A 26,016-nucleotide genomic window follows, 5' to 3' on the forward strand; every position below is an offset into this window, starting at 1 on the left:
ATTCAAGTGAAAGAGGCAATCTCTTTCTAAGAAAAGCAAATTTTGCTGCTTGCTTTCCATAGTCTCAGTTATTTGTGCTGAGAGGAAGGCATCACCTACTGTGGAGGAAGTTTGTGTGGTTGTACTCATATCTGTCACCACCATCTCTTTCAGTATGCCGCTTATTTCTATTAGCTCTCTCCTGAAAATGTGCCCGTCAGGTCCTGCATGGTTAGTTTTGGATGTGTTTTAATTCATACCACTACAAGCATTTAAAAATAACTTATCTTCTGATGTTTTGGTGGCTTGAGATGCACTAACTGCATTTGGACTCTGGAAACCGGTATCGTACCTCAGAATGAGACACTGTTATCACACAGGTACAAAGGATTCATGTGTTCAGCGGCAGGAAAGTGTTTGTTTGTGTGCGTGATCATATGTGTAGACTATGTGGGATTATTATTTTTTGTTATTTATATTTTTTTAATACCTATTTGAAGAAGTGTAAATTTAGGGGTTTTTTATCATTTGCCTGTGTTACTTTTGTTCTAAAGAACTCAGTTCTGAGCTTGCAGGAGTTCAAGAAGTTGGCCAGTGTAGGCAAATTGCCCTGTAGCTCTGCAAAACCATGCAGGTTTTTCACTATGTGAGTGCACATGCTGTTTTTTCAAATAATAAGCACTGAAGTATATGACTGAGCTCCAAGCCATTCAGTCACAAGTAATTTCAACCACACTGCTTAAGTAGCAGCTCAAGTAACCTTACATGGTTTATCAGTAAGAAAGTAACTTGCAGCCACCATCTCTGTTCAAGTTGGCTTTCTTGAAAGAAGGCTGCTTGTGGCCATATCATTGGCATTAGCCCCCATATCCCTGACCCAAAGCCTTTTGCAAAGCTAATCTTCAGAGAAACCCATGCTACATTTAACTTCGGTATCTCTCCTGTGGGTCTCCAATCTAACCAGATAGGGCTGATCTGAATATTTCCTGCATGTTAAACAGACCATTGTAAGCCTTTTCCTCCAGGCTAGATTGTTATAAATGCTGTTTATGATCCTGCTATGACAACTGTGAAGGACATGGCAAAGAATTTATCACAGGATTATTCATCCACCATCAGAATACCTAATAAGATTCTAAATGACCCAAGATGATAATAAGATCTAGCTTGTAGCAGTAAGGTATTAATAAACTGCTTTTTTCAATAAAGAATTGTCCTGGCATCATTACCCTGACATATTTGTTTTCCTTATATTTTGCTGGCAACGTAGCTCTGGTGCTTTATACAGCAAATTTATTAAAACCCATGATGTATGAAAAATACACCACATATGAAGTGGAACCCATAGGTTAAAGTCAAGAGCATTCTGTTTGCCTATGCCATAAGAGGACTAGACTTTTATGTCATTGATTCTAATTTTTCCATGCTGTTTCTCTTTGTATTTAAAAATTATATATAGAATAATACATACCCTAGTGTTGAATACAAGGCCATAATTTAAATGAGGGGATTTTTGTCAAAATCATAAACCCAGAAAGTGCAAGTCAAATGATTAATGACTAACACTGGAACCCTGAAGTCATCTTGAGATGGAATTATACCTGCAATCCTTATTTGCAATGTCTCAGACTTTAAAACTATTAACTTCCTGGGAAAAAGACCCTATATAATGGCATAAACAGCTGCTTGTTTCTGTTGCTGTGAAAATAACAGATAAAAAATACATAAATGTGCAACTGGTCCAGTTAGACAAATAGTCCAGGATCTTCCTGAACATGGGATGTCAGCTCAACCTGTTGCTATGTGCAACTGCCTCTCTGCTCCTTGATCACCTGGAAATGCCACTAGTTCTAAGGCATAAAAGAAATACGGGTTATTTCAGCTCTTTGCTTTCACATTCCTGGTGGAGAATTTGTTAGTTGCATTTACATTCAAATGACCTGATCGCTTTGAAGGGTTGGTTCATGATACAGTAGACTAGTATAGGACACAAAAGACTCGGGTCCCATTTTCTTTTCCTTTATGAACTTCCTTTGTGAACATGGAAAGATTGCTCTGCCCTGCTTCATTGTCTGCAAGAAGGAAAATAAACATGCATCCTACCTTAGGGGAAGGTTGTGAATACAACTGCCAAATACTGTGGTAATGGAAGTGCTCAGATATTGCTGTAATGGAAGTCATGAGAAAGCCTAATCTAGGAAAGGTCTGATTTCTGATGCAGTATCTGCTGCTGCATATTTGACTTTTCTTTCTGGCGCAGCAAAAATAATCACTCTCGTAACTCTTTCCCATATGGAAAACTAAGATGCTGTGTTCTTGTGAGTGCTGTGGGTACAAGGTGAATGTGTGCTGAAGTGTGTGAGTGTGAAATTAAAGGATAGATCTGATCAGATAATTCTGAATGAAAAAGGAGTGGGAGCAAATACTGGATTACATTTCCTTGTCTTTTTCTCACAGGCCTCTGATATTTCTTTAAGCAGTTATTCAATGAAAGATTCTGCTTTTCAATAACACTCTTTATAGAGAATAAGCAGGTTGCTAAAATACATTGGGAGGTAAGTACCAAAACCTGTCATCGGTCATTATGGTACATTGCCATCCTGGTTGATGGAATTTGGCTCCATCTAGGATGTTAATGGTGCTAAAATAATGATGCCAGGAAGTTGGAGTCACATTCATTGCTAGTGTTACTTTGCTATCATCATTTCTTTCCCTCAATAGGCTTACCACTATGTTTAAAAATACACATCTAGAATTTTTCTGTTATTTATATAAACTCTGTTATCATTGCATTGGCAGAAATAGGCAAAGGGGAGGGACTTGTTCCTGTTCTGCTGAGCCCTGGAAATAGGAAAAGTAAAGCTCCCATTCCTCTGCAGCCCTTTGCAACCTGCAGCCACTGCTCTATCTGTGTAAAATCTAAGGAACACTATGTGGGAGTGATGAGGGATTGAAGAACAGGGTGAAGGGAGTGGGTTAAAACCAAATAAGGTAAATTGCTTATTAAGCTGAGAAGAGTGTTTGTCATGTTGGGGATTGCCACTACAATGAATTGCTTGATAAAGTCATTCTTTCCTATTATTTTCCTGGTAAGGGTGATTTCCTGGAAAAGGAAACAGTACAGTGGTAGAATGCCTGCCAGCTTGGACTGTATTGGGTTGCCTTTGGATTGTGTATTGGATTGCCTTTAAAACACATTTGGACAGGGGGCGTTTTGTGAAAGTAAATTGTGAGAATGTGTGGTGATCCTGAGTTTTCCAGGAAGCACAGGTAGTTTTCCCTTGCATCTAAAAAACTAATGGTATGTGGAAGTTACAGAGAGAGATAAATGCAAACACTAAGGAAGCAACTAGTCATGAAGAGTAGGCTTAGTCCTGCCCCTTGCAATGTGCACTTGGTAAGGAAGAGTGTCCAGTCAAGGTGAACAACGGTGTGGAAATAATCACAGTTTCACTTTTCCTCTGCTTCTGGGAGATGTGAACTGTAGGTGGAAGAAGTCTAAGGCTATCCATGCCCCACAGTCTCAGATGAACACTGATGTTCCCCAGTGTGTTGTGTAGAGAGCAGAAGCAACTTTGCACAGGGCAGCTCAGAGCCATGCCCTTCAGGTAGAGCGAGGAGGCAGGGGGCTGTGCAGGTGTTGGGCTGAGAAGTAGGAAAGACTCAAGATGGAGAGTTGTAAACGTAGGAGGGGCAAGGCAGCAGCAGGTTCACCTTCACTGCCTCATGCATGGAGCTGTCACTGAAATTGTGGTAAACCTCAGTTTTGTACACAAGCAGAAATGAGTTCCAGTCCCCAGAGCCTCATCTTACAGACTGTTTAGACTAGTTCTCTGCTATCATATCTACAAGGAGTCTTCAGACTCCTGTCATTCTTAATTTTCTCTAGTACTGTGTGTCTTGCTGTCAGCAATGCCATTGCAATAGAGAAAGGTTGAGAAAGGAGAGAAGGCATGTTTTTTTTTTCTTTAAGTTCTTAAATTAAGGAGAAATATTTATTTCTATAGTAGTTCAGATCCACTGTATTGCTTCTCAGCAGTGTCATATTTAGCTCTAGTAAGTCACAAGCATATTGAGGGCAGATAGTGGGTACAAATCTGACAGAAAGCTAATGAGCTCTCCTGTGATTATCAGTAAGGACTATGACTCATTAAATCTCATTTCCTCAGAAAGTCCACATAGGGAGAAGAAATTATCTGGAATAAAGGCCTGAAAACCTAATTCAATCAGATTTATAGGTGTTCTTGTAGTCGCTACATAATAATGAAAAATAATAATGTGAAAACAGGGAAACCTTTTAATGAGATCTTTTGAAATGGTTAATGTTTCAGGGAGGGGGGTCTGCTTCACTTGCATTGAAGATACAGGCAAAATAGCTGCCCATCTCCCACACTGAACAGATTGATGTGTGTTGTGGGTTTTTTTCACTTGTCATTCTAGCAGTGTGATTACAGCTGATATAATAAATAGACACTTATGTACAGTATGACTTTCATTCAGAGTTGTGCTTAAAAATGAACCTGGCTTGTCTGGTTTGGATAGGTTGTGATTGCCTTGATACAGAGTTTTCTTCTTGTGATGCATGTCTGTTTGTGGTATGGTTTTCATATATTATTTAGAGAGGAAATGTCTCTCCCCTGTTTCAGTGAAGGAAAACTTCCACTGATTTTAATGAGCTTCGGCTCACCTTCTAATAGAGTAGCATTACAAGAAGTTTTTGTTTTAACAGTTTTATATTTCTGTGGAGATATATGGACACAATCTCACATTATGTTGCATTCTAACAATATGTGGATAGTGGCAGTTAGTGTAGTCTCACAGTGCAGTAAGGAGAGACCTGTCCTTGTCTGACAGACAACTGAGGACCATAGGGCAGTTGTTCACATTTGTAACTCACAGAGTGGGATGTGAAGACTTCAGCAATTAAGCTGGCTTGCCACTGTAACTGTGCTGCTCTTGCTGTTGGGAAGGACCTCACACTGACTGCTACAAGCTCTGGTTTTGAACTGTTTAAATTATGGATGTGTCCCTTGGATTGGGCCAAGCTGGCCACTTAGAAGCTCAGTTTTCTGTTATCATGTTTTGTAATTCCAGCTTCTTCCAGCATCTCTTTTGCACTCTATTTGTGACGAGCTTTCTCTTCTTTTCCCCTATGACAAGGCAATAATGTTGCCACTGAAGTTAATGAGGACTTACGTGAGCATTGCAGAATAGTAGGAATAATGCATGGATTGATTTTTTTCAATTTCTTTTGTATTTTCCCCCTGTTCTCACTGCACACGACCTGCAGGGGGGACACAGGGCCGCTTGCCGGCAGCTTGACTGCTGCTCCTGGTTCTTTGCAGGCACCTGAACTTACTGAGGATTTCAGCTTGAAATGTCTCCATAGGAGGACAAAATGCAGCAGGTTGAGTTTTATATTCTGAGGGGGGGAGGGGGTATGAGATTAGGGCTGTTTGTGACAATTTTGGTTGGTTTTACTTGTTTTTTTTTTTCCCTTGTGTGTTTTGTGCATCTCTGGGGGATGTAGGATGGGGTTTTGGGGCTTGTTACCTTTTTTATTTTTTTTTCAATTAGGTATCTGAACCTGCTAGGTCAGTATGAAAGCACTCATTTACAGAAAACTGCAGTGTACTGGGATCTTTGACAGCTATAGAACTTCATTATATATAAAAGTGTATTAAAATACCTATCCACATATGAGTTGGGAAAGCACTCGCTTCAGATACATGAACTGTGCTAGGCCATGTTATGTGCTCTATATGAAGAGGAATCAGAATTTCTAACAATTGAAATAGCATATATTAGCTTTCTGTGGTACTGTGGTTGATGATCTGGTTGATTCTGCTGGCACTAAATGATCTCAGAACAGGGAGATAAAAGTGATGTGATTATTAAAATAACAAACAGGAATGTATAGTTTAGTTTGATCTCACAAGGTGGGATCAGAAAGGAGCCCAAGTTCAGCATCCGGGGAATGAGAACATAAATGCATTTCTGAACACCTTGGAGTTTCTTTCAGTGTTTCTATCTGAGCTTTAAGGTTTATAAAACTCTTTATTTCATCACTTTAAATCCAGCCCTCCTGGTATGAGAACTAGGGATATTGATGTTTTATCCAAATGCAGTTTGAAGTACATAGAATAAAAATAAATGTGGGACATGCTCTTCCTGTGGACATGTCAGCAGCTGTATGCTTGGAACTTACTAGTAGAAGAAAAGTGATCTCTGAACATACACATCAAGGCAAAAAAAGCCTTTGCTGCGGCAGTTGTTACTTGCCTTTGATGCTAAAAGTTAGTCCAGCTTCACCAGCTTTAGCAGAGCCAGACTGGGTGTCCATGTCTGGGCAGCTTGCAGTGTGTGAGTGGCTGTGCCCTACCTCCTCTGAAGGTGAGGCAGCAGGATCTCTTGATGAGTTGGTTCAGGCCCTTTCTCTGCCATTTATTCTACAGTCCTCCAGACAAATTGCCAAAGAGTTTGGGTTTGGTTGAAGGGGTGTTTACCTCCGTCTTAGCTGATGCTCAGTTCCAGCCAGCACATTGCATGTCATCTGTAGGATGTACTAGTCGGGAATTAAATCAAAACCGCAGAAAAATATGCTGCACTTTATAACTTGAAAAAGCATTTATTAATGTGGATATATGAGGTGGAAGTTAGGGAGGAGCAGTTTGTGCTATGAATCACACTTTTCTGTTTGGGGTAGGAAAGTTATTTAGATGTTCTGCGTGCTTGTCAATATAATGTGCTTCAGGAGTGTTTTATAATGACAAAAAGAGTCATGTGCAAGACAAAAATAAGAAGCACAATTAATTCTTACTCTGCTGAGAAGTGCAGCCAAATTAAAAGAGGAGTTGGAGAAGTGTAAATATTCCTCTGGTAATATATCCAGAATGATGCTTCCCTGTATTAGTCAAAAAGAGCCATTTTTTTTTACTCTATTGTAGGAAAGACTTGGGAACGCTGCTAGCGAGTAAGTTCCCTTGTCTAGCAGATGTGAAAATCTGCAGCTTTATATGATATTTTCAGTTAAAAATGAGTGAAGGATAGAAAAGGTCAAAGACTTAATTTGAGATTTTTGCTGGTTTGCTGGTGGGGTTGTCGCTTTTTACATTGGAGATTGAAGCTTAATATCTGAAAGACTAAAATTATAAAGCAATACAAAGAAATCATGTTGGGTCACTCAGAAAGATGATTTAGGCTGCAGTATTGCAACTTCAGTGTTTCTTTTTAAAACCTACTCATTTCTTAGTCTAATCTCTCCAGGGATATGTGGATTATCTTGATTTTTCTATCTTACTACTACTGGACAGCCTGTTGTCCAAGAGCCTCAAAGATGTTACTAGTACTTGGGGGTAAGAGGGGGAAATGTATAGTATCGTATTAGTGAACAAAAGGCTCTTGTGGGTCTGTTCTCTGTGATAATACTCTGAAGGCCTCTTTGGGCTGTTTTGAAGTGCTTGGAAACCACAGTGATGAGAACTGTATTAATGCCTGGATAAGTTGATTAGTTATGTGACGTGCATAACTCCATTTAATACACGCATCAAACTGAAACTAGACTCCTTAAGGCTAATTCACTGCCTCATTAGGAGCCAGTGAAATTCCTGCAACAGTGTGTTTAGATGTGCTGGCACTCTATTTCTGTGGAAAATGTAGAATTTAAAGGAAGGGCTGGAAAAGTGGCCTACAAGAGAGCAATCCAAAGGTGACAGAAGCATGGACTGATGTCAGCCATGTGGAAGCATGGTATTGGCCAAAGGCTGAAAAACATGTGATGAAGGGGAAGGGGCTTTGATATATTAATGGTAGTAAATCATAATCAATTTATGTACTATCTACAATTTATATTCACTTGGATAAGCTTGAAATCCACCAGATTAACATGTCAAAAGCACACACTGTATATTTGTTCCACCTAATCCCCACTGGTAGTTCAGGCTCTTCAGAAGGGATAAATCAGGAGCAAAGTAACCCCATCAGGTTACTCAATTACTAGCTCAAAACTATTCTTAAGCTAAAAATGGGACATCCTGCACATCAGTCAGTCTACCTGTCATTTTTTGCACCCTGTCACGGTGCAAGTGGACTGGCATTTTGGCAAAGTGATAATAAAATTAACAAGGTCCATTTCAAGTCAAAAGCTAGAACTCTGTTTTGGGGCTCCATTATCTTCCTAAGGGTCTAATGAGGAGGGACAGGCAATTATTATTATTTATTTCGCTAATAAGATGGATAATCATTTCTTGTGAAACTTCTATGTGTTAGAAATGTGTTCCTTGTACACTTTGTTTAGCGCAGTTGCCTTTTTATCAGACTGAACTGTTGTGTGACATCTTTTATTAGCAGGGCAGTAGGAGGGCACTTGGAGAAAGAAGGCGGGGGGGAAAGGTGATTTTTGATCTGTGAAGATAATGCAACAAGAAGCAACAGTCCATAAAAACATCACCTTTCAGTCTCTGAAGACATAATGCTTTATGATAACCATAAAACATTTTAGTGCAAAATAAATTGCTGTCCTATTCAAATCCTTAAATGTACTACAGTGGATGTCACTGAAGACATACAGCTATTTTTTGCAATACTGAGATATATTTTATCATAATTTGTGGTGTAGGTGACAACCTTGCACACGATTGCCTTTTCTTGCTTAGTTAGCTTGCCAAGGTCAGAGTCCTTTGGCCTTTTATGGGTGTAGAACTATTAGGAAATAAACAGGATCACCAGGTAGCATCAAAAGGAAACTTGTTTCCTTGACTTGTCATATACCCTTTAAAGATTTGATAATGTTCTGAGTATGCACTTACTGATAATGACTTCTTTATACATGCTTTAACAGATTCTTCTCACTTGTAAAATGTACAGGTGATTTTTTTCTCATTTTCTTCTCTTTTTCACTTTCTTTTTAAATTTAGTTTCATTTTGTTGTTTTGATTTTGTTTCCAGCTAATTAGTTAACAGCATATTGGCTTTGGAGCTGCTGTGAGGAGAACAATGGATGGCAGTTAATGGAAAACACTGCAGTTACAATTCAGCTTAGAAGTCCTGAGCCAGGTAAGCGCCTCAATTTCCCTAGAGTTGAACTCTTCAGATGTCATTTCATGTTGTGCCACTGGTGAGGCCTTTGGAATGGGCATTCTCAAGGTGTTTCTGGAATTTCATGTTCATTTTTTGCATCAAAACTGTGGAGAGGAGGTTTTATTCTACAATGTTTTTGTGGTCTTTCTGTTGCTCATCATACCAAAGTAGAACATCATGGGAAGGGTATAAGAAAATGCTAATAATGGTGGCTTATTTGGCAACATTATGTAGGAGATACTCCCCCACTCCATGGATGTATTTGCCTGGGCTGATTTGTTTAAATTTGCTATAAAATAAGATAGATTGAGTGGAATGGGGGAAAAAAAAAGGTTGATAAAATCCACATGGAACCATGGAAATGTGTTGACCTGATTGGTGACATTTATATAAATCCTGTACAAGTGTGAAGAAAAATAAGTTTAAAATGCATTTTATATGTTTGCCTTTCAAATACATTGAAGTTTTTGAAACAGAAAATTGGTCACAATAAAACTTTACCCTCTATCTGGAGTTGTTGGGATGAAACTGTGCCTTAAAGGAAGCCAGTGGTGTTTTTAATGTAATTAAGAATTCAGCCATGAGTGTTCATTTATATGTGGATTGGTGGTGATACTGTATTAGAAAACGAGGATTTTGTCGTTCTGTTGTGGAAAACCGAAAACCCTTCAGGCTGTGGTCAGTGCATAAAGGTTGCTAGCATTCAACAGTTTGCCAAATACCCTTAAAGGACAGATGTCAAATTGCCTGGTGGTTTGCTTCAGAAAACCTTTTCTCAGATAAAGGGTCCCATTTCAAATGATCAGAACTCCATATGGATTTGAGGATTTGGAAGAGCAATATTTGGGTTTGTAGAGCCAGCTCCTGTGAAACTCTTGGCAGGATGAGAATTTCCACTCTTTGTTAACTGTCACCTCCAATCATATGCGTTTAAAAATGGCTCATGAGAGGTTTTTAATTATTTACTGTGTTACCAATATGGTAAAGGTTGTACATGAGAAATAACCATCTCTTTTATACCAGTTACAGGCTACAAGCAACTTTTTAGCCTTTTTGAGTCTCAAGAGTATATTACAGCATTTAGAATGTATAGATCACTTATTAAACTATTTAGAAATGGGCGATTAATATAACAGTTTTTGCATATTTGTAGCAATAGAACAAGAGGTAATGGGTTTAAATTAAAATAGGGGAAGTTCTGTACTGTGAGGGTGGTGGGCACTGGAATGGGTTGCCCAAAGAAGTGGTAAATGCTCCATCCCTGACAGTGTTCAAGGCTAGGTTGGACAGAGCTTTGGGTGACATGGTCTAGTGTGAGGTGTCCCTGCCCATGGCAGGGAGGTTTGAACTAGATGATCTTAAGGTAAACAGGGGAAGTTTAGATTGGATATAAGAAGGAAATTCTTTCCTGTTATGGTGGTCGGGCACTGGAATGGGTTGCCCAGGGAGGTTGTGAATGCTCCATCCCTGGTAGTGTTCACGGCCAGGTTGGATGAGGCCTTGGGTGATATTTAGCGTAAGGTGTCCCTGCCCATGGCAGGGGGGTTGGAACTAGATGATCTTAAAATCCTTTCCAACACTAACGATTCTATGATTCTATGATTAAGGTCTTTTCCAACCCTAACTATTCTATGGTTCTATAACATGACTTTTTTTATGTGCACATCATATGATTGGCAACCCATACCATGTAAGAAAATAGCTACCCAGGGAGACTGGCATATTGGGGCTTTTATTCTCACTTTTTTAATGTTTCTCCAGTTGTTGCTCATTGCTTGTTGGCAGTTTATTTTAGATTTTACAAATAATAAAAGCAGCAGCAGTAGGAGTGTTTAGCTTTTGGATTCAACAGACACATATATTTTAATTTAAATGACAATATCTAGCAACAAAATTGCTTCATTTTAACTTCACTGCATTTCTTAATCTGTTGGAACTATAATTTAAAAATAATGAATTAAACAGGGTGAATATATGGCTTCCATTAATTCCAAATACTGCTTATTTTCAGCACTTTTTAATTATTTGAATATACTTCTCAATATATTTAACTGGAGTGGAAAAATCATTCAAACCTCAGTCCATTTACAATTACCAGTGTATCTTTAACTTTCCAAATTACTGAACTACAGACTATCATTTTGAGTACCTGTTTTTCCTGTGTGTTAAAAGCCACTGCAATAGTTGAGAAAAATGTTTGGAAAGATGCAGGTTTCACAAACAGTGAGCATCACTGAATGTCTGTTAATAATCACAGGTTCTGCTTGGAAGTTGTGTTAAAAGGCTGACTGAAACACAGGGACATTAATGTTGGTACTGGGAATCTGTGCTGTGTCTTGCATCCTTCTATTACCTTAAGATGGCACTTTTCCAAGAAGCAGGAGCCCACAGGCTGTGAGGATTTTTTGATCACCAAGAACCTTTAGTTTTAATGTACATTGTATGTGCAGGCACAGAAGGAGATACAAGGCCAAGGCCTCGCATTATGTAAACTTGTTACCTGCTTTGTGGATCTGGTTTTGAAGTTTTGTCTTCTCCTCATAGAACGTTATTTTCTTCTGACTGTAGGGACTAACCACTGAGTTCTTTCCTTGTTTTTAAGGTAATATCTTACCAAATTTCATACTGGCATGGACTGGTGACAGAAATCATACACCTGTTTGTATTATGAGGCTTATAGATACTGATGTGAAATCTTTCCCACCTTTTCCTGACTGTACCCGAAGTCAATTAATAAGTAGCTGTGTATGACTTAAAGTGGCATTTCGTTCTGATAATAGGACTCCATGATGTAGTGAGAATTTTGGAGTACATGATCTGTATCCCATGGCAGCAGTTTCCCTGCCTTGTAATAACCTGAAACCGAGCATGAAGACTGACAGAGAAACAGACAAATATATTAATGTTTTTTTGTTCTGGCATTCTTGTGCACTTATGTTCAAATAGACCTGGACATTGTGAATAACTAGTTCAGGCATTACAGTGTGTTGGATAATAAGCATTTGCACATTTTCCTTGCTGATTAGAAAGAAAAAATGAAACTAGATATCCAGTTGATTCAGTTATTCTGGCCTGGGTTTACAGCGTGAACAGGGCTTTTCTAATCTTAGATTGTGATCCTTCAGTAGAAATCAAAAGACCAGTTAAAGAACAGATGCCAGTGATGGCATCTGTTGTTTTCTCAGGAGACTAAAATTAACTAACTTCTTAAGAGCTCACGGAACCTGATACTGCCTGTGGCAGGGCAGTGTGGATCTGTAATGTGCTTTGACATCAACTTAGTTAGCTTGCTCATGTTTTGCTTGCCACAGTTGTAGGTAGTGAGAGAAAGTAAGCTTTGGACCAAAGTCTTACTGCTCAAAGCTCAGGAAGCTATGTGGTTGTTTTTCTTTGCTGCTGTGCCATCTGAGCAAATCTTGTCAGCATGGGAAGGGTAATGAGAGCTAAGAAAAGAGAAATTGCCTTGTGAGGATGTTTCAAGAGCTACTCCCTGTAACTGACAGGTCTTTACTGTTGAATTCCTTCACTGACTCCAAGGTTAGTTTTCATAGTGTTCTTCAAGGTGCTGTGCACTCTGCCTTCTTTAGCATTTGCATGTAAACTCTTTACTTTTCTCTTGTAATGCCTCTGAAGTTGCCACATCAGCTCTTCTTTGTGTTTACTTCTTTATACAGGTGATAGGTTTTATTTTTTTGTTTGGTTTGGGGGTTTTGTGGTTTTTTTTTTCCTCTTTTTTGTGCCAGATTGCTGGTTTCTGTCCATCAGTCACTCCGATATAGGAATCGTGTTTGCACTGTTAATCTCTCACAAAAACTCTACCCCAAGAGAAGCATTAGCTGGTATTTTATTCCAGACTCTCTCTTCCTGTTGTTGCAAGTCCATGATTCATCTCTAAACAAGTGTCACTGTCACTGAGTAGTTGGTAAGGCCTAAGCAATGACAGTGGGTCAAGTCCTAAACTCTTTGCTCAGTTTCTATTCCAGGTACTGTGAAAATTTTCCAATTCAGAGTTTAAAAATAAATCATGAAAGAAAATGGCATGTGTACATAAAGAAACACGTTACACTGGGGGCTCGTTCACCTGGAGGATGCCTGCCCAAAATAACCTCCCAGAGAGAATAAACACTAATCTTTGATCTGCAGTATGCCACAGTTTTCCCTTTAGTGTTCCCCATGCTCCACTATGGGCAACTGGTATGTGGGATATGTGGTGTGGTTCTCTGGCTCTCTTTTCTGGGAGCTGTCAAAATTTCTAAGGTGACAAGAAGGCTGCAGTAGTTCAGATCAGTGCGTAGCCATGCTCAGAAAGCTCAGCCTGTGTCCAGTTGAAACAGCCAGGAGCCAAAACAATTTACTCAGATGGTCATAAGTGGTTACTGAGCAATCACTCCAGCTGAAGATCATAGGTGTAAAATTAGAAGCACTGGCATTGTCAGAAGCTTGTGCAGGTAAAAATTCTTCATTTGTATGGAATCTTCTTATCTGATAAAAATGAAGCAGGCCAGTTACTGAGATTTTGCCTTCAATGTCTTCAAAGCATTCCAGCCAATTTACAGGCAAGGAGGTGCCTTTTTGCAGGCTCAGGGCCTCAAAGCTGAGGAACTCAATAAATAAGAAATGTGTGTAACTGTAAATAGAGCACCTCTCCTTAATCATTTCATTCCCTTCCACCTGCTTCCAAAGAATAAAGTTTCAGGCAAAAATCCCACATGCCAAGTTTCATTTCTGTTCACATATTTCTAAGTGAATTGCTACTCCCCCCTGCCCCTCCCAACAGGAGTTCACAGAAGTGCAGCCAGACCTTATTATTCTGTTTATGATAGGATGGTCTATTCCAGGACGATGCAGTCCATAGTAAATCTATCTGCAGAATTAATTCTGGGCTTGGGAGAAAGAAATGCAAGTAAAAGCTATAATGATTTACAGTTTGAAGACACAGCTGATCTGAACATAAACATTGAATCAGTTTCTTCTCTGTGTCTTAGTTCCATTAGAATAATGACAGTAGGTGACATTTTTCACATTTTAATTGGTGTTTTGCTGATTTTATCAGAATTTCTGCTGATCAAAGCGAATTGGCTATTTATTTATTTTGTGGTGATGCTAACTAATCAGTGGAAGTTTAATGTACTGTAATGAATTTTAAATATCCTCCTAGTCATTACTAGTGCGTGAATCTAGACTCTCATAACAGTTTAAATAATTAATTACTCGAGTAGCAGAAAAGGTAACATTTACTATAATAACATTTTCTTTGAAATAGTTCAGTGCCTGTTTTATAGTTCTATCTCAAATTAGCAAAGGATCATTCTGATCACTGCATCTTCCCCACATGCCTACAGCTCATTTGACCTAGTCCTGACTGCATTGTTTTAGACTGATGGTAAATACCTTAATTAGTTTATTTCAGTAGCTTGATGAATGATAATATATTATTTATACTTCAGTGTCTTTGCTTTAATTGGCTTCTTTTCTGCTATTTTTCCATACAGATATATCAGACATTTTTGTTAAATACTAATCATGTGGTTTATGTCATAGTGCTGTTTCCTAGCAATCATGGCATGCCACAAATCGACATTATACATACCAAAACCAAGGAAGGTTTAAAAAGAAGTAACAGACTAGTTGAAATAGTTGGTTAACTCCATGGTACAATTTTTCACATACCCTTATGTTAGGAAAGAATGTTAGCATTTATTTAAATGCTCAGGAATAGGGCATAGGCCCTGAACTAGAATGTTGGCCTTCGAGGACATCATGCCAAGATGTAAAGAATTCGGCATCAGTTTGCCACTAATGCACATCTGTAATCAGGCTCTGAGACATTTTTTTTTAAGGCATTAGAGTTCATTCAGATGTTGTGGTAACTGCATCGGAAGTGTAAGATTAATGCCTGGGATTTAATGTGTTTATATTTCTGGATGTTAGTTCAGGCAAGACAAACAAATAAAAACCCCCTCATTCTTTCCATTGTGCTAAGGGTGAGTCCAGTTCTGGACTCAGTTCCCAGCAGACTGGTGTTTCTGAAGGGACTTGGTGTAATTGCAGCTTTGGTATTTACATATATTCTTCTAATATGGTAATTTAGGGTTTTTTCAATGCACTTTCTCAGTGGAATATATAAAGATATGAATGAATTCCCTAACAGATTATCCGCTGTACCTTCTTGAAACTCAGGAGAGGTGATGTTTTGTGCATGTACAAGGAGCACAGCGTACAAACAGTCAGTAGGCTGATCAAAAAAGTATTTTAGGTACATTATTAAACACTTCAAAGCTATGTAAAGCTTCCATTTAAGCCACTAGGTCAGATCACGTATAGCTCCTGTGTATAGGGAACCAAAGGGTGTTTTAATGTGTTTGTATCAATTTGAGTGTCCAAGTAAGAGATTTTAACCTTCCTTGAGAGCACCTAAATGTGAAACTGTTGACTGATTTCAAAGGGCAAAGTGTAAATACTTAAGTTTCCACTACTGAGAAGCATGTGATTAATATGTACCAGTTTGTATCTGACAGACAAGTATCTTTCCTGCAGTTGCTATATGGAAGAAGCCTGCTGGCTTCCATATAAAAAAAATAATGAATAGGCAAATAAGTAGAAGATGTTTTGATTATTTTTATCTCCAGAACATGTTGAACTTTACCTTTGCTACCACAGCAAAATGGATATAGTATTCCCCAAATAATACTAATAAAAAGCTTTCTCGAGGGCATAATACAAAAAGACACTTAAAAAGTAAAAGGAAAAGCACTGATGTATTCTGTTATTACTTGTTGTTCTGTTGCTTCTTGTAGTGCATTTAACATGTGAAAAAGACAGAGCTCTGATTTGTGGAATGAGCCTGATTTTGTACCAAACATTTTCTGTACTTATCAGTAGCTATGCTGGAATCTGTCTGGTCTGTTGGGGTTTGGTAGCTTGAGGAATTAATGAATATTCATTCCTTTTCCCTGGGTACAAAGTAAAATAACTAGTAATTAGTATAATATTTAATACTCCTGTTCAAAATAAATAAATCTTTTGTGAAAAAAATCTAATTATTATAATGTAGCAACTTCTGTGTGTGTAACTGAAATTGGATGTGCTGTTTTGAAAATGCTTTTAAGCCCTCATTTACATGTTTCCAGATCAGTTAATTATTCCTCTTGTATGCATAAAACAGAACTCTGGATTGTACTTGCATATATTATTCATTTAGCTCTCTATCTTCTAAGTTTAGCTGATTCTAATATTTTAATTTTACATTATTGTTATACCAGTGATATTTGTCTTCCAATATGAAAATTATTCTTGCCTGTGCTTTGCTTTACGCTCATTTTTAAATGAGATGGCTTATGTGGTAATATGTGTGACTATTATAACTTGATTCTTGTATTTTGCTTATCCTACTAAATGAGTCACATCTGGTCTTCCTGTGAAAGCAGAGTGTCTCAGATGGGGACCTGATCAAGGAAAAGCCTTGGAACTGATGACCAGAGTCAGAGCTTAGGACTTACTCTACTAGGTCCTGACCCTGGCTGAAACCTGCAGGAGGGTTTGTGGTCACTTTCAATGAGACCTTTCACGTTGATCTCAACATGAGTTGCTGAATTTAGAATTTCCCTGTTACCCATTAGGTCACCACTGCCACAGGAGCAGGCCATCCCTATGTGCTGGAAGAGGGCACAGGCAACTCAGGAGGGCTGCAGGGATTCTGCGAGGTGATACAGGAAGGAAATCGTGAAGGGCTGAGGCCCAACTAGAGTTTAATTTGGCTACTACCCTAAAATACAATAAAAAAAGCTTCTATAAATGCATTAGCAACAAAAGAAGGACTAAGGAGAACCTCCACCCCTTATTGTTTGCAGATAGTGACAAAGGCTGAGGTGCCTAATGCTTTCTTTGACTCAGTCTTTAAAGACCACTTGTTCTCCAGGTACCCAGACCCCTGAGCTGGACTGAAGGGATTAGGATTCCAGTAACCTTTGGATAAGTGGCAGGGCTTTGGCTGTAGCTGACAGCCGTGGAGTATGAGGAAGGGTGAGATATCCAGCAGTGCTCCTGTTGGATAAAAGTTAAAGGTTAAGGATGCTGGAAAGGAGGACATGAAATACATGCAGGTGACTCAGGAAGAACTGTGTAATGCAAAGAGTAGTAAATGCTAGGGAGGACTTACGGGGCAAAAACAAGTAAGTAGCTGGTTTAAATGAGATTAAGATACCACAGCATTTAACACATGCAGAGGAGGGGTTAAAGGATGCTGATCGAACAGGAACTTGCAATAAATAGACATGGAACAAAGAGGTTTGTCACACCAGCTGATCTTTTCCTGTCTCACAAGTCATTACTGTCTTTTCTAAGTTATTTCTGAGAATACAGAGGGAAAATTGGCAGACCTGTGATTAGCAAGGTGCAGGTTTTTGATCTGTGTGGATGCACTTACACACAGGGAGCTACATTAAAAGCCCATGACCAGCTCCTGAATGCTGACTTCCCTTAGGTTTATGGTAGGTAGTGCTAGCTTTATGCTACATGCATAAATATTATTATAGTATTCATTTTTACAAGATCCTGGACATTTTCAGGGCCCAGCATATCTGATGTTTGTGTTTTCGTAGCTTATTTTCCTTATTCAAATATGGCACATTTATTTAGTACATGCTTTTCAAACTTTACTTTGAAGAGCAAATGACTAATTTACCCAGGGGGCTGTTCAGTTTTTCAAACATTAATGAAATTGCTTTCACTTTTATGAAGTGAATGAATAGGAATATCCCCATTATAGAGATTACTAGTTGAGGTACGGTGTTAAAAAGTAATCTCTAAGTCTGCATGCACAATTCAAGATGCAAGGACCCTATTTTTTTATCCTTTTTAGCATTAAATACCATGTTTGTGGTCAGGCACAACTCCCGTTGATTTTGAGCGCAAAGAAAGATTTCAACAAATAAGATTTTGAGATCTCAAATAGTGATTCTAGAAGTGAAGGATGTGCTATGAAAAAGGATCTCTTTCAAGTTTGATTTAACCTCACTTTGCTAAGGAAATCAGTGGTGGTTGAGGATAGAATCCAGTTCACCAAATCAAATTCGCATTAATTAGTAATTGTTCATTTAATTTTCTCCAATGCCTGCTTTTTTTTTAGTGTTTTCCAAATTGAGCAAGAAATGATGTTGCAACACCTTCTATAGCTGGTCCAGTGGACAAAAACACTCCCAAAGCAGAACCCAGACATTTTTTAAGGAAGAGGAATGCAGATCATATAGTGAATAAAAAGAAAAGCCATATGCATGGGAGGAGTTAAATAGGTTCTGGACAGGCAGTCTTTCTCCCAGTGCTAACCAGCCTCTGAAGGCTTGGGTTTGTAAGCCCAGAAAATTTCACCAGCACCACTTTCTGTATGTCATGTCTTTCTGATACGTCATCTCTTATTTTCCTGCCTTTTCTCTAGTGGCATCCTAAGGTAACAGAAAAATTACCTAAGCCTACTTCAGCCATGACCAATCTGTAATCTACTTGTCATGTTTATATCCACCGTACAGGACTACTAACTATATGAACACTGTAGCTGATGGCAGTAGTAAATTGTCTCTCTGTGGCAGGTGAGTGAGAGGCACTGTTGCAGTGTAAAGCAGAGGAGTGGTGATGTTTGAGGACTCTTTGATTCCATGCAAGGGCTGTGAAATGGTGGGAACTCCAGTAGTTTCTTTTGCCTGCATCCTGTGAATTCCTGCCTCCTTCCTGACCTCTCTGACCTATTCCTCTCCCATCTCACCACCTCCTTAGCTCCTTTTACCCCAGTTCCATTCTCTCTGTCTATCCTGTAGCAAGACTTCCTCCCACAAGATGAACTCCACTCGTGCCAGTCAAGTGGGTCAACTCAATGTTCACAGCATGATGCATTTGCTCTAGCTCTCCTGTGGAATTTTCTCTGATGTGCCTCTGCCTCTTTGTCTTCCATGTGTTCATGGTCAACAAAATGCTTACCAAAGTTGGCATTGATAGATAGCACCCTTAGAAACACTCTGTACTGGCCACTCCTCTCGGAGCTGTGGGTTTGGCTTTGCCAGATGCTGGCAGATCTTACTGTCTTTTGCTCTTGGCTCATTTTTTCAAGGCTGTCACATCAACTGTCATGACTTTGTTTTAAAATGAAATAGTAAACTGAAAAGAACAGGGAGCTAGCATGAAGGATGTGCCAGCCTGCTGTTTTTCATGTGCTGGCCCAGAGTCCTGCTGCACACAAGGAGCTAAAAAATTGCAGGGGGGTGGAGGGTGGAAGAAGGGCTTATTCATACAGTGAATTTGAGAAATCCTTTTCTTGTCTTTGCTGAGATGACACAATGCCAGTTCTCTGTGTGGATGTTTTAAACTCTTTGTTTTAGTTGTATTGTACTGTATGTTTTTCTCCAGGTGCTGTGAACTTTGATATCAGTAAATTCTAACCGAACTAAAGGTAACATGCTTTAGATACTCCTTGACATTATGGATTTTTGGACACTATTGCCAGAACAAGCTGGTCTTTTATTCTTATTTAGTATCTGTAAGTAGGTGTTTCTTGGTAATTTGTTTCTCTTTGTTTCACTTCAATCTTTCTTAATAATTCTCTTTGAAAATCTGCATTAAAGTATATTAGTGTAATAAGACTTTAAGAACTAACACAGGCCCTTGGGGAAGGAACTTGCCTTACTGTTTTTGTAAACCTTTGTGCATATTTGTGATGGTACAGAAAGAATTATTGATGGTAATACTATGAATTGTTTCCTAATAAATTTATATGGAAAGGTTGTGCTGGAAAGGCTGAAGAGAAAGGAGCAACAGAGATAAACAGGCTTGGAAGGTGATGTTATAAAACCCTTCTACAAAGCACTTTATTGAGTGGAAAGTAAGAGAATTTACTGTTCTGCTTCTAGGTAGGATAGAGCTACAGTTAGGGACAAATAAATTGTGATTTTTTACATTTAAGTTCATCCAGTTGTCCTTCAGCTCAACTCAGTCCCTGCCTGTCCTGTTCCAGAGGTATAGTGGTAAATTAAGGTGGAGTAATTTGGTTGTGCTTGTGTTCGTTATCTGTCAGAAGTGAATAAACACTGCATTGCTGAAGTCAGAAGCAGGTGGACTCCTTTTATTCCACTTGTGCCATAGCAATGACTACAGCACCCAGTCGTAGTGCCTCTCATGACAGCCAGCCACGTGCCAGCAGTTCCCAGAAAATCAGAGACTCACATTTAAACCTTTTTCACCAGCTGATGCCCTCCTTTTTGTCTCTCTTCTGACTGACATGAAATTGCAGTCAATGATTAAATAAAAACATAAGTCTTTATTCTGGTGAGATATGTTGATAGGTAGTCTCTCATTTTGATAACATAGGCTTCTGTTTCCTAAAATATATTGCTGACATGAAAATATTTAAACATATTTTAATTAACTTTGGTTTTCACAAAAACCAATCACTGTAGTTATGGTCTGATTTTATAACTGCTTTGCATTGTTTATGTGCGTATCTGCTTCTAACAGAGGCATGCCAAGATTTATCAGTAAATTTCTGGGTTTAAAAAATGTTAGCAGAGAGAATTGCAGAGCATTCTGCATCTGAAGCCCATTGCAGTCCTGTAGATTTTTACCTCCTTCCCTTTGTAGATAAAAAATAATAATAATAAAAAAAAAAACTAAAATACAGTATTTGGTATTAAGATTTTTTTTTAAAGGTTCTCCATTCTCTCTGGCCTTTCAGGGCAAGATACCCATGAGGAAGAAAGTAGAAACTCTGCAATGCAAAGTCTCAAGCATTCTTTGGGCTTCCAGTATTCCAGAAAGGTTCTGTAGAAGTAGGAGGTGTTTGCCGTTTGTGTTACATGTCAAGAGGCTGTGTTTTGTACTGCTCTTGCTTGTGATATGTTTTCCAGTACTTTGTTCCCTAGTGAGTCCAGGGGGGCTTTAAGTATCTGTTCCTTTTGTTCTGAGTAGCCAGTTCTTTGAAAAATTAATTTCAGGTGAGGGCCTTTACATATCCATATCCATATCCATACATATCCATAAAATTTTAGTGGGACTAAACCCACTTTCTGGGTACCCTTAGGGCTGCATATTAAATGAAACTGAAATTCATGTCCCATTGGAATATGGAAAATCTTAGGTTATCTGTGGATGTTTTAAAATCAGTGAAGCCATATATTTCTGACTTCTGCTTTTACACACTCAAACCTTTCACACTGGGGAATTTCCAGTACTCTCTGAGTTTGATCCATAAAAAAGTTCAGGAATGTAGAGATCAAAAGCCTCTGGGAATCATTTTGCTGCTGGGCATGACTGCAAACCTTTTCCTTCTCCTTACAAACACCCCCTAGTCAGGTACCTGAGATGTACTCTTATTGATCTGCAGATGTACCACTGGGCTAGCCACTTGTCATACAAAATGTGTCAGAATTTGCACATCAATTGCAGCATTACTTCAAAAATCATACTTCTCTATGAAAATAAAACAGAAAATCACATGCCATTTAAACACCTCAGCAATAATTCTGTTGCTTCAGGCACCTGAGCTCTAATAACTGTTGGCATTTTCATTCCAAACCTATTTTTGGAGAAATTTAAAAGAGCACTGTCAGTTCATGCCATTTTGAAGCGATCTTAGCGTACATGAATGGAGCAGAAAACTGGCACTTAGGCCACTCACCTGAGCACTGCTTGCTTTGGGCTCACACCGGTCATCCTGCTTCTCTTTTCTGCTGTTACACAAGGTACTCAGCTGCATACATGAAATTGTTTTATAAGCTTTGGCAGAAATGTATCCCACTAAATGCCCAAAGGCAAATCAAATATGAAGATACTATTTTTTTTCTTGTGGTTTGGAGAGATATTATTGATTTTTAAATTGATTTACTTTTTTAACTGATTTTTATTTTTTTTGGTTCTGTTGAATACAGTTCTCAGGCTGAACTCACCTCACTTTGCTTCGTGAGACTTTCTACTTAAAACATCATCTTCCTTTAATGTAAAGATGCCAATAAAATTTATTTGGTGTGGCATGCAAAATTTCGCTTGGAAGAGATCTTACTTTAAAGTTTTAGTTCCAGATTTAACAGTGACATTCCCTTACCTAGCCATTGTTGGCACAATTCAATGAAGGAATGTCTCATGACCTGCTGCAGGGTTGCAAGTTCATACAGCTGGCTCTGAGAACTGGCTGTGTGTTCAGAGAGAGCTCCAGTATCCAGATCCCGTTCTGGTGGAGGACGAGTTTGCTATGGAAGTGATGCCATTACAGCACTTACTGGAAAGGGGAATGTTTTCTGCTTTGTCATGTGCCGTTGATTAAACCACATTGGCTGATTAAACTATGAATGAAATGCCACATTGACAGGCCTATATTGCATGACATGCTAGGAAGATCACAGAGTGAGTAACTGTGGATTGGTTGTGTTCCATTACCGGCTTCATGAGAATAATGGGTTCCAGTTGTGCCATTTTCTGGTTTTGTTATTGCCTGCACTCTGAAACTGAATTATCAGGCCCCGGTGTGCTTGTAATAATTTGATCTTCTCAACAACTTTTTTCAGTCTTTTGGTTGCTTGATTGACCTTGTTTTTATGTTGGTGGGGTTATTGATGGGAGTAGCCAATGAAATGGGTAGTGAGCATGGGAAGCATTTTCAGTATGAGTTATTAAACTCCTGCCAGAGGCTGCATTTATTATAATTATCACAAAACTGTTATGTGGCCTCATAAACTTGTGTGGTAATTTATAAATTTAGGCTTAAATTTTGCTAATGCATCTGTGCGAATATTTTTGTCTGAAGGAAGTTATACCTGAGGTTGTTACATAGGTAGGGTGGGTTTAGACTGGCATTGTGGCACTGGAGGTGAAACCCAAACTACTTTGCTCACATTCCTAAAGTCTCAGTATGTTTACTTGTGATGGTCTAATCCTGCAGGGTTCTGAATCCTGAACAAGAGTCATCTGATTGCACAGTGGATTCTAAAGCAAGAAATACAAAACTGGGCCTACAAAAAGCTTCTTTGATGTTTTCTTATCATGTTAGTTAGGGGTGATAGGAACAGAATTTCTGTAGCTTACAGCAGCAGATGGCTGGATGCTCCATGCTTCTGCATTGTTTAAGATTCTTGCACCTCTCCCAGCTTCTGAAGTTCAGCTAGAACAGGTCTTAGTAGGCTGATTTGATTAGATTTTGGTTAAATTTGCTATGCAGTTACAGTTTTATTTTTTTCGTTAAATCAGATGTAGTGTTCTTCACTTAAATCCTTGAGTTTGCGGATCTGTTTTCAGGACCTGTGCTGGAGGCAGAGGCTGAGTGACTGTGATTATCTGGTGTTCAAGCTGCCTGTGTCCAGCTAAAAGTCTAAATGTAGGGGGGAAACTGGGTTAAAAGGGAGTGAGCGTCTCATTAGTTGCTCTCCTCCCTCCTTGAAACTCCTGGCTCTAGCAACTGTAGTAATCCCAGCTTCTAATTGCATTACTTAGTACTGCTTGTCATCACATTAACAATTCAATAGGCTTCAGTGGAAATAATATTCTAAGAACCAGTTTAGAGCCTCTGTCTTGTCTGCACCCAGCACCGGCAAGTGTCTGAGGTAAGGCGGTGTTTTAATCATTCCCAGACCTGGGTTAAATATCAAGTATACAGACATCAAAGTGAGAATCAAATACTGCATCAAGATATAAACAGGTAAGATACTTTCCAATAGAGTAAACCCGGAGCAGTATAAAAGGTTTTAAAAACATTTTTAGGTTATGACTTTGAACAACCTGATCTGACCTGAACTAATTTTACTTTTCTCACAAGGGACTTAGACATCATCTCATGCCTATCCCTGAAGTTCAGTGTTTCTGGGTAAGGATAAATGTGAATTCATTGTTAATAATACACTCGGTTTTACAGATTAGTACAGCTTTAGGAGCACAGTGAGTTGCCTAGAAGTTTTGACTCCACTGTGCCAAGATAATTTGTGTCTTCTGAAAAGAATAGCCTTTTATTCAAGTTATTTTCAAACTGTCTTGGAGAGATGGTATGTATTTATAAGAGGCTCTGCTTAAATCATACAAAGGGAATTTTCAGGAAAATAGCTCCATAAATCTTAGGAAGTGCAAAACTAACAGACATATGAAGGATTTGTATTTAGAAAAGAATCTCCCAGTGGGTTGCTCTCAGCAGAAAATGAAAAGGTCTTCTTTGCATTCAGTTGAACTATTAGTGCATTTTTTGCTGATACAAGCAGTTGTACAGGTGCGGCCACTGTCACAGTCCTAGATTTCAGTGCTGCAAATTAGCAAGGTTTTAACTTTGCTCCAAATATCATGCTAGCTCATTTTCATTATGAAAAAGGTGGGGGGAGGAGAGTGGGACAAAGCACCTATTGGCAAAGCACATTATAATTGTTTAAGCAGGCCCCACAAGTCATGCATTTCAATTATTTGTTCAAAGCTGCCTGCAATTAAGAGTTGCAAACAAGGTTTTTGAATGCAAAGTCAGACAATTAAAATGTTTCATGTGTGCCTTAGAGAGAGAAGTTCTGAATTAGCACTTTGAATACACAAGACCTCTTGTTTTCTAATCTCCTTTCCCTTTTACTCTCTGAAAGAGAGAGGAGATGTATATTTTTCCCAGAATTTTTCTTTGCTTTAAGCCGGGCTGATCCTAGAGAAGACTGAATCATCCTACTCTTTGACTTGTACATTTGAATGTCTTCTGCTCCTTGAGAGATCATCCTTGTTGCTTCATAATGGTCCAGGTGCAACACAACTATGCCCATGTCTGGCTTGTTCACAAAGGGGGGTCGTAAATCACTTTAAGCATCTCTTCTCCCCTTGTGCACCGCCCTCAGCGCCCTCAGTTTTCTTCCTTCCCCTTTGAAGAGGCAGAGCTGTTTTAGCTCGTGATTTGTGGCACTCGGGCACTTTGAGTACAAACCCCTGTGCTCGGTAAGCTAACAGACAAGATGTGGGGAGCAGGGATGCATTGGCCTGTTAAGGGGAGTTCTGTGGCTCCTGGTATTCTATCTAGTGGTGGTGACCGTATCACGGCTGCTCCCAGGGGAAGGCTGAACCATGAAAAACAGACTTAACTTCCCTTCTCTTTTGAGGAGAGCAGTGCTGCTCAGGGTTGTTTTTCTCCTTGCTAATGCATTTGAATGCTGGCTGTTTGCATCTAGAACTTGCAGTCTGGGAGTTCATAAGGCTTTTTGGTTTTTGCTTTATGTTCTCGGGAGTCCACCACTTGAAAGCATTTGACAGGCTATTCTCCTTTCCCTTCTCTGGTGATCCCTGTCATAGAATCATTTTTAGTGGTAATCTTTCTGATGCAAAGCAGTGTGGAAACTGCTGCATAGTATTAGATGCATTTTGGTTTGTGTAGGTAAAGGTGAGAGCCTGTATCAGTTTAAAAAAAAAAAAATGCATACTGACCTGCAAAAGAAAGCATCAGGTTAACTAATGACTCTGTAAGGAAAGCAAAGACTGCGCAGCTCGTGATACGACACACAAATTCAGTTGTCATTGAACTTTCCTGGGATTTGTTGGCTTGTTTACAGCTTTCATCTCTTAGAAAAGGATCATACCACATATACTACTAAAAGCAAAATGTTTCACTAGTTAATGAAATAAATTTTGTGTGAAACCATTGATATTCCAGGGCATTTGATCTCGCTAAGTAGACTAAGCTGAAGTCTATGGAATTTCTGTCTAAATGCAGCATGGTACGAGGATGAGAGGCTGAACTGGCTTGTTTGGAGTCTTTCTCTTCACGGGGATGAGAGTTCCTGGGGAGTTTCTAAGAACAAGGATTGGTGAGCTGCAGCACGAGGAAGTGAACTGTGAGCGTGTCTGGAGATGTCCTGCTGCTGCTGCTGCTGCTGGATCCCCTGGACCGAGCCATCCGGCTGCGTGTGTTAGCCCCAGAGCTGGGCTGGCCACAGCGCCATCTAGCAGCAGTGCGGCTGTGACAGCAGGCGGAGAGGTGAT

At 39.2% G+C, this 26,016-nt stretch overlaps 1 long non-coding RNA gene across 1 annotated transcript in view; it reads left to right on the plus strand.

Annotated features, from left to right (window-relative positions):
• The window catches only part of LOC134167708 (uncharacterized), a 234,945-nt gene that overhangs the window by 38,162 nt on the left and 170,767 nt on the right, over positions 1–26,016 (plus strand). The window contains exon 2 of the long non-coding RNA XR_009966263.1: positions 8,934–9,033. This is a non-coding gene — a long non-coding RNA (uncharacterized LOC134167708). The remainder of the gene's footprint in view (positions 1–8,933; positions 9,034–26,016) is intronic.

This window comes from Pezoporus occidentalis, unplaced genomic scaffold (assembly GCF_034315485.1).
Source record: "Pezoporus occidentalis ecotype Australia unplaced genomic scaffold, CSIRO_AGI_Poc_V1 ctg11, whole genome shotgun sequence".
In the NCBI taxonomy this organism is placed as follows: domain Eukaryota; kingdom Metazoa; phylum Chordata; class Aves; order Psittaciformes; family Psittacidae; genus Pezoporus; species Pezoporus occidentalis.